Below are 8,801 nucleotides of genomic sequence, written 5' to 3' on the forward strand. Positions count from 1 at the left end.
AACATTTATGTGTGGGGGCATCCTGATATTTTGAGTAAATAAGACATGATAACTTCATGTCAAGTCCTTCATGAGTTTCATCGAGGGATAAATTTATGCCGTCCTGGCTCTCCTAGAGCCGCCTTAGGGACTTTAAGTCCAAGCCTACTAGAATCAAATTGGATTGTTATCACAAATTAACCGTCATTCATAGTTATAAATTGTGGCGCAATCAATAATGTAGAATGAGTTTATGAAAAATAACTCGGAAATCATCCATGTAAAGAAATAAAAACTCTTCCGCTGTAATTAAATGCAGATCAATGATTTCAATAATGATATTTGTGGATGACACAACAAAAGAAAAATCAAGCCTTATTCATTTTTATTTTTCATTTAAATGAAAAGAGAAGTGTTAAGAGTTTTGAACTCATGACTCAGGGTTCCATTCTAATTTTTTTTAGTTTCTTTTACTGATTATGTATTGGTGGGTGGTTTTTGTGAGAGCTATAACAACTAGTACACTTTTGAATACACCATGTAAGTGGTGGAACCAGAACCCAAATTAAGTCGGGGTTTAAATATTTAATAATAAATTTTTATAACGTTAAAAATATTATATCATTTAAAATTTAATAATTTTTAACACAATAATTTGGGGGGCTAATTTTAACCGTGCGGTTGACGGTAAATTTTCAAAGTGCAACCCGTTAGGGCTGGGTAAAAAAAATTTAGCCTCCAACGCGTTAAAACTGTAAAAATGTTATCATTTTTTAAAAACTACCATTGAACTATCATTTTTTTTTAAAATGTTATCATTAACTATCTCATCTACATTTAAACATTAAAATAATACTATATAGAGTCAATATAATTCTCTTCAAAATATTATCAGACACCATTATTAAAAAAAAATCTCAATTCTCCGGCGACCTGCCGAAACTCGAGCCCACCCCAACCCCCCTGATTCCATCCCTGCATCATGTCATAACATGTTAATACACCATGTCATGACATGTTATATATTTTAGAATTTAAAGTTTAAAATTTAACATTTAAAAAATTTATATTTTAATGTCTAAAATTTTATATAAAAAATTAACTGAAAAATATTTAATGAATAAATGATATAAATTAATATTTAATTATTAATGAGTCATATGTTATCAAATTATTAGTTTTGTTATATATTTAACGCGGTACACCAGCCGATATAGTAAAATCTTTCAATGAAGCGTTGAACAAAAAATATATATATATAGAAGAGAATTACCCTAAATATGGGGAAGAGTTGTTGTTGCTATTTGGTAACAATGACTGATCGATGGTTCCATGTAATCATCAATTATTTATTTACAAAGTTAAAATAAATTCATTTAAGTTCTAGAACTAAAAAAAGTCAAAATCCTTCATCAAATTATGTAACTAACCCTTGAATCCATGGTTGATTGGTCCACATAATCAATGGTCCTAATTTTATTAAGTCCATCATAATTTTGTATGCACCTTTTTGTACATGATGATAATGATAGAGGGTAAAACTGTAAAAGTGAAATGACTTAAAAGTTTTATTGAACAAAGCGTGAGAACTTGCCATTATGGGAGCCACTCCTTTCTTGCATGAGGCATTGAAACCATAATTAATACTAGGTAATAGTAAAAATTGAATTGCTCGAAATAAACCTTTCTTAGCTTATATTTACCATCTAAATCATAACAAAAACTAAAATCTTCAACTATTAAAGGCTTAATACATTATAGATACTTTAAACTTTACCAAAAAAACCTGATTGCCTCCTAAACTTATAGCGTGTCTTTCTTTAGATTTATTTAAACCGAATTATTAACCACTTGAGTTTGTTTAAAATGACTTATTAACTCATTATACTATCTAACTTAATTATGGTGTTTTGTTAGTTTCTTTAAGATGATATAAATTTTTCAATTTGTTCAAATCTTCTCTTATTTTACGACGTGAACTTAGAGATTAATCATGTCACTTGAAACAAATTCAAGTGATTTATTAGCCCTTTAAGTAAAATGGTATATATTTAAATTTATATAAATTCTCATTTTATCTGCCATTTAAACTTAGTGATTCAAGTCTATGATGATGAGTAAATGGCTTGGTGGATCAAAAACTATTTTTAGAGTTAAAACTTTCATCTTCTTATCTCACATTGGAAGAAAACTTGTACAACCGTTTTTATATTGATTTGAAACTCACAAGTGTTTTATATTGTTTAAGCAGAGATTTTGGTAAATGTATCACACACGTGCGGACGTCATCTGCTTATTCTAGGCTTTCTTTCTGAAATGGTTTTAAATTATCTCAATTTTTGTAACAGAATATTTTTTAAGAGACAAAAGCGTTTGAGGTGTTAAATTGTAGTAAGAGTAATGTGTTTGAGTTCTAATGTAGAAATGTTTGTACTATTATTGATACGGATTTTTAATCAACAAGTTGGTTTTAATATTAAATCAACAAAGATGTTTCTTCTCTAGTTAAACTAGAAAGAATTAATTCTGGTATTTCACGAGCTAAACTTGTGGGAATGAAGATTCCATATTATTGAAAGGATAAATCTAACACAAAACTCTCAAAGAAAATATAATAAATTTGATTAATGAAAAGTTGATTTCATCCTTACAAACAAAAAATTTAAATAGGTTTACAAAACAATAAGAATTGATAGGAATGAGATGGGAAATAGATGCTAAAATGGCATTTAAGGAAATAATCCTAAATGACAAAACAGTAAAATAATAATGAGTGACATAAACAGTAATTACAAGAAAATCAGAATTCTGGCAATACTTGTTTCCTCTTGTCCCCTAGCCTATTTGTGCAGGAATTTCCTTGCCACACGGCGTGTGGTCCTTATTTCCTCCAGTCCTTATTTCCTCCAGTCCAGCACCCAACAATTCTCCACACTCCAACTCCAGTTGAGTCATACGGTGTGCGGCCAAGAGGCACACAACGTGTGAACTTAAGCAGAAGTCCCAGGGGCTTTTGTTGATGTCGCGGTGACACGTGGTGTGGAAAGAAAATCAGACAGTCTTTGTTGTGGTTCACCCTCACACTCCGTGTGAAGCCCTTTTTTCCCCACTCCTTGCCTACCTGAATAAAATTCCTTGAAGGAGATGTCCACATCAATTATAGTAGTACCAGTAAACGTTTTAGATTTCAAAAATGAAAAATATTTTCCTTCATTATTTCTATCTGTTGAGGGCGAGTCTTGGCGCAACGGTAAGCGTTGTTGTCGTGTGACCAAGAGGTCACGAATTCAATTCTTAGGAGCGACCTCTTGCCAAATAAATTGGTAGGGGAAGGCTTACTCTCAGTACACCCTTATAGTAGGATCCCTCCCCGGACCCTTGCTTAGCGGGAACGCGTAGTGCACCAGACGGTCCTTTTTATTTCTATCTCTTACACTTTAAATTCCTGAATTTAGTTATGTATTATAAAGCCTTGAGAGTCTTCATTTTCGAATATAAAAAATAATGCTTACTTCTTCTTCTCTCTGTATTTCTCTTTCACTATTTTCTAGGCTCCCAAACTTGTTGTTCAAGTGCACCACTTACTAGCTCGGGGGAGAAACCGACTGTTGTGATTAACATTTATCTGCTGAAATTTTGCTTTCAAGACAGTGGCTCCGGCCAAAGACAGGTCACAGTAATTTTGTTGCTCAATTTTCTATTTTCTTTTCTCTGGTTCCATCAATTTGAAACCAAAATTTTATACGTTCATCATCATGTATTGTTCTTACAAATTTACATGTCCAAGATAAGAACTACTTGATGGACTTAATTACAAAATATGGTCTCAGAAATTGTTGATCTTCTCCAATCCACATGCTCTACTAAAAACACCTGATGAAGGCATTAAAATAAGCAACATGTTGCAAGAAAAAGTACTTCTTGTAAAGTTCCCTTTCCTGAAGTGACTTCACAAATTGTTTAAACACGAACAGGGGAAGCACAAAAATTACCAAATAAAGTAATAGACAGACCGCGTAACGGTTAGAAAGTACAAACAGATTAAATTTTAGTCACTTACAAGATTAAACAGGTTACTCCTAATATGAATTCATATTGCTTACGGACTCGGTATGATTACACTCAAATTATCTTAGTATCGAATTTTAGAAAGCACGAAAGAATTGAGTGATAAAAACAGGGTCGGCCGTGGGCCTAGGCCAGGAGTGCGCTGGTCTAGGGTCGAAGACTAGAGGGGCCCTAAAAGATTTATTAGGTGTCTTTATATAGGATAAAAAAAAATTATACAAATATTAATATTATTTAAGTTTTAAATGATCCAAATAATTAATATTTTAAATTTAAAAGAAGTTCAATTAATTTTTTGAATATAGGTTGACGGTTAATTTAAGAATAATTAAGTTTTTATTTAGCTCTTGTGGTATCCAAAATTTTATCATTTGCCCTATGTGGTACCATTTGGTAACATTTATCGTTTGAAGTATTTCCATAAGTGACATTTAACCTATTTTACATGGAAACTTAATCGATTTGTTAAATTCTTTTGTTACATGACACAATTTTTGACACATGAAATATACATGTGGCAGTTGATTTAATTTTTTACCATATTTTTTTTTTGGTAGAAACAGGAAAAAATAGGAATTAATTATTTTTCTTATTTATCCACGTATTAAGTCTATAGAGACATGAAAAAAAAAATTGGCAAAAAAATTAGGAAATCGGTTAGTTTTTTTATCCAAAATGAGTTAAATGTCACTTATAGAAATACTCCAACAGACAAATGTTATCAAATAATACCACATTAGCCAGACAAAATTTTGGATACCACATGAGCCAAATAGGGATTTAATCCTTAATTTAAAATAATTGTAAGACATCATTTGATTTTGAATAAACAACGATATTTAGTGAACGTAATAATACGTAGCATAAATTATTAATGAAATACTTTTTTGTTTGCCACGTATTGAAATATATTTTAAATTTTTTTATGTACAATATTTTTAATAAAAGGACCTTTATTTATTATTCAGCCTAGCGCCCATGAATTATTATAATTTGCCCTAGAGAGAAATCAGGGAAGTGGGGAACTACAAAGACGTATTCAGAAAGACCAAATCAAATAGAGTTGTTTGAGAAATAAAAAGTATTTAATTAAATAATTCTGAAAATAGATATTAAATATTATTATTTTTCCAAAAAAAATATTGAGTCCACATTAACCCAGCTCGAATGAGGCGGTGTCTGCGCCTGTAGTGGTCAAACATCAATTAGGTTTTCACCTTTCATAAAGATATGTATCTTGGACACACCCATGTGTATAATGACCATCTTTATAAATATCACTACAAAGTCATTTCTAAATAACGTGACACGCTTATTACTCTTCTATTTTGAAAATAAATCTTTATGGTCTATTTTTCATAAATTAAAATTCCACCTAATGATCTAGCACAACACAAATCACCCAAACGTAAAAGAAACATTGCATGCTTTAGAAGCTCATCAGTCGCATAGAAACAAAAGAGGCTAACATAATTAAAGATAAGCGTATATCCTTCCCTTCCAATTTTGCTAATGTTAATATATTTTTTTTTTTTTGATAGGAATGCTAATATTTCATTAAAACATAAAATTGCAAGTACAAGATGAAACCAATAAGGAATAAAACCTTAGACACATATAGGCTAAGCCGAATACATAGTCTACTAGGACAAGAAAATGACTATTAAAAGCAAAAAAAAATCATTAAATGTACATTAAACATAAACAACATTTGAAACATATATAGATCGTAACTCCAAATTCGCCGCAAAGCAACTGTAGCCCAATCTTCAGCATTTGAACCATTCTGAACCTTCGGATCGAAATCCTTTTTTTGCAACCACATAGATCCAGTGATCTACGGATAAGATCTATCGTTTCTGTTTCTTAGCAGGTTGGATCGAACGCAGAGAGAGAGAGAGGAGGAAGAAAAAGTAAAAAGATATTATTTCAGTAAGTCGTTGATTACAACCTGTATACTGTATTTATACTATTTAACTTGTGGACCCAAGTGTACTAAACAATACTCTAGAGCACTACAAAATATCAAACTTCTTCTTGTACTATTCTATCTTCAACACGCCCCCCACAAGATGAAGTTTGATGTTGAATCTTAACAACTCCCATTTTAATCATAGTCAGTACCATCACATGATGACTCAGGGATTTTGTGAGAATGTATGCCAGTTGATTATTCGAGTATATGAGGAGTGGCTAAAAAAACCTTGTTGAAACATAATCTCTAACAACATGGCAATCTATCTCCACGTGCTTAATCTTATCGTGAAACACGGGGTTCTTTGCTATTGCAATTGCCGCTTCATTGTCACAATAAAGGGGAATAGGTTTCATACTTTGAATTTGAAATTCAGAAAGCAGATAATCAACCCATCTTACCTCACAACTAGCTTGTGCCATGCTACGATATTCGGCCTCAGCCGACGACTTGCTCACCACCGTTTATTTTTTTGTTTTCCATGAGACGAGAGATTTACCGATGAACACGCAATAACCGGTTAAAGATCTCTTGGTTATTTGACAAGTGCCCCAATCCGCATCACAAAAGGCAGAAATATTCAACTGATCGGTCGTCTGTGTGGGATAAAACAAACCATAAGAAGCAGTACCCTTTAAGTACCTTAAAACGTGCAAAGCAGCCTGAAAATGGTGTTGCGAAGGGGCTTGCATATACTGGCTGAGCTGTTTGCTGGTGTATGTGATATCAGGTCTAGTGAACCCGAGATACAATAGCTTCCCTACCAATCGTCTGTAGACTTCAGGCTGTTCCATCAAAATTCCTTTCTCGGCCAGTTGGTATCTGTGCTGAAAACTGAGTGTCAAATAATCTGAAAAAATTCTCAAGAACCTGTGGAACTTGCGATTTCTGTTGAATTAAAATTATCCAAGTCATTCGAGTAAAATCATCCACTATGGTTAAGAAAAAATTTGCACCAGTTTTAGAAGACACAGTATAAGGACCCCATATATCCAAATGAAGTAGTTGTAACCTATACACTGATGAAATTGTACTGGTAGGAAAACAAATCATATGTTGTTTGGCACTAGGAAAAATATCACACACAGAACTACTAGCTTTAACAGTAAGAGTTGGTATATGTTGAAGGACTTCATCTGAAACATGTCCCAACTTCATATGCCACACATCTACTCCTTTATTTGAAGGAACTGAAGAACAACAAATGGAACTGATCAGCTCTTTCCCTTGGAAGAAAATTAAATCTGTCATAGGTAGAATTGGTAAATCTGAAAATGACTGGTTAGTTAGCTTGTAGAGATGTCCTCGCATCTGTCCCACTGCTACTACTTTAGAGGTGTTCAAATCCTGCAAATAACACTGGTTATAATGGAAATAAACCGCAATATTTGAGGCCTTCATCAACTGCCCTACAGATAGTAAATTATATCTGAAGGAAGGAATGTGCAACACATTTTACAATGTCAAGGTTGGAGACAGTTTTATATCCCCAATGTGTTGAACGCCTTGACTGCTTCCATCAGGCATATCAACAGTTCGTTTTACTTTAACCTTCTGATATCTACTAAACATCGATAAATCATAGCACATATGACTAGTGGCCCCGCTATCGACTATCCAGTCTATGTTAGAAGAAGCAAGAGGTTTCACATTACCAGAGAATCCTGCGAACGCAGACAAGTCTGGTGTTGATGAGGAACTGGAAGCTGAAGTTGGATTCTTCTCTTTTAACATTCGATACACTTCTTGTATCATGTGCTCCATATTGTCATCTCCTTCATCTAAATCGAGAGGGGACTGTTTTGCATCATTTGATGCCATATTTGCCTTATTTGTATTACCAGAACTGTTGAAATTATTTTTTCCTCCAGAATTGCGATTTTTGTTATTTTTCCCTTTGCGAGGATCTTTGAACCAGTCCGGGTAGCCAACGAGTTTAAAACACTCATCCTTTATGTGACCAGTCTTACGATAATAATTGCAATACTTATCTTCTTTTCTCAACTCGGACTCTGATTGCTTAGATCTATCATTCTTCTGCATAGAATAGTTAGCGATTTATATCCCCTAATCTATCTGCAATTCCTTCTGTTTTTCTATTTTATGCACCATTGAAAAAGCTTTATTAATAGAAGGTAAAGGATCTAACAACAGAACCTGGTTAATTACATGTTCATATCCATCATGTAATCCTGTTAGAAATTGCATTAGGTGATCCTCTTCATTCATATCCTTAATACGTGTAAAAGCATTGCACACACAAGCAACTATAACTCCACATTGACACTCAGGTAATGGTCTTAGCAAGTTCAATTCATCCCATAATTTCTTCAGAAGTGTAAAATAAGTGCACACAGATTGATTACCTTGAATAGTTGAGTTAATTTGCCTTTTGAGTCGAAACAACATCGGAGAATTGTTTTCCCCAAATCTCTGCTCCAATTCTTTCCATAATAACCTAGCTGTTGATGCAAACGCAAAAGATTCTGCAAAATCTTTGTGAATGGAGTTTAAAATCCATGCGATGACCAGGCAATCTCCTTCTTTCCACTCCTCAAGCGCTGTTATATTTGTTTGTGGTGGTTGTTCATCAGACAAAATGAACTTCAATTTCTTCTTTACCGTAAGCGCACGAACCATTGCGTGTTTCCAGACAAAATAGTTCTGGCTTGTAAGGAGATTACTCACAAGAACAGTGCTAGGATTATCATGATTCGCACAAGATGAGTGACGATTATGATCGGAGTTCCGATTCTGATCTGTATTGCGATCTGTGTTA

Source organism: Euphorbia lathyris, chromosome 2 (genome assembly GCF_963576675.1).
Source record: "Euphorbia lathyris chromosome 2, ddEupLath1.1, whole genome shotgun sequence".
Classification (NCBI taxonomy): Eukaryota; Viridiplantae; Streptophyta; class Magnoliopsida; order Malpighiales; family Euphorbiaceae; genus Euphorbia; species Euphorbia lathyris.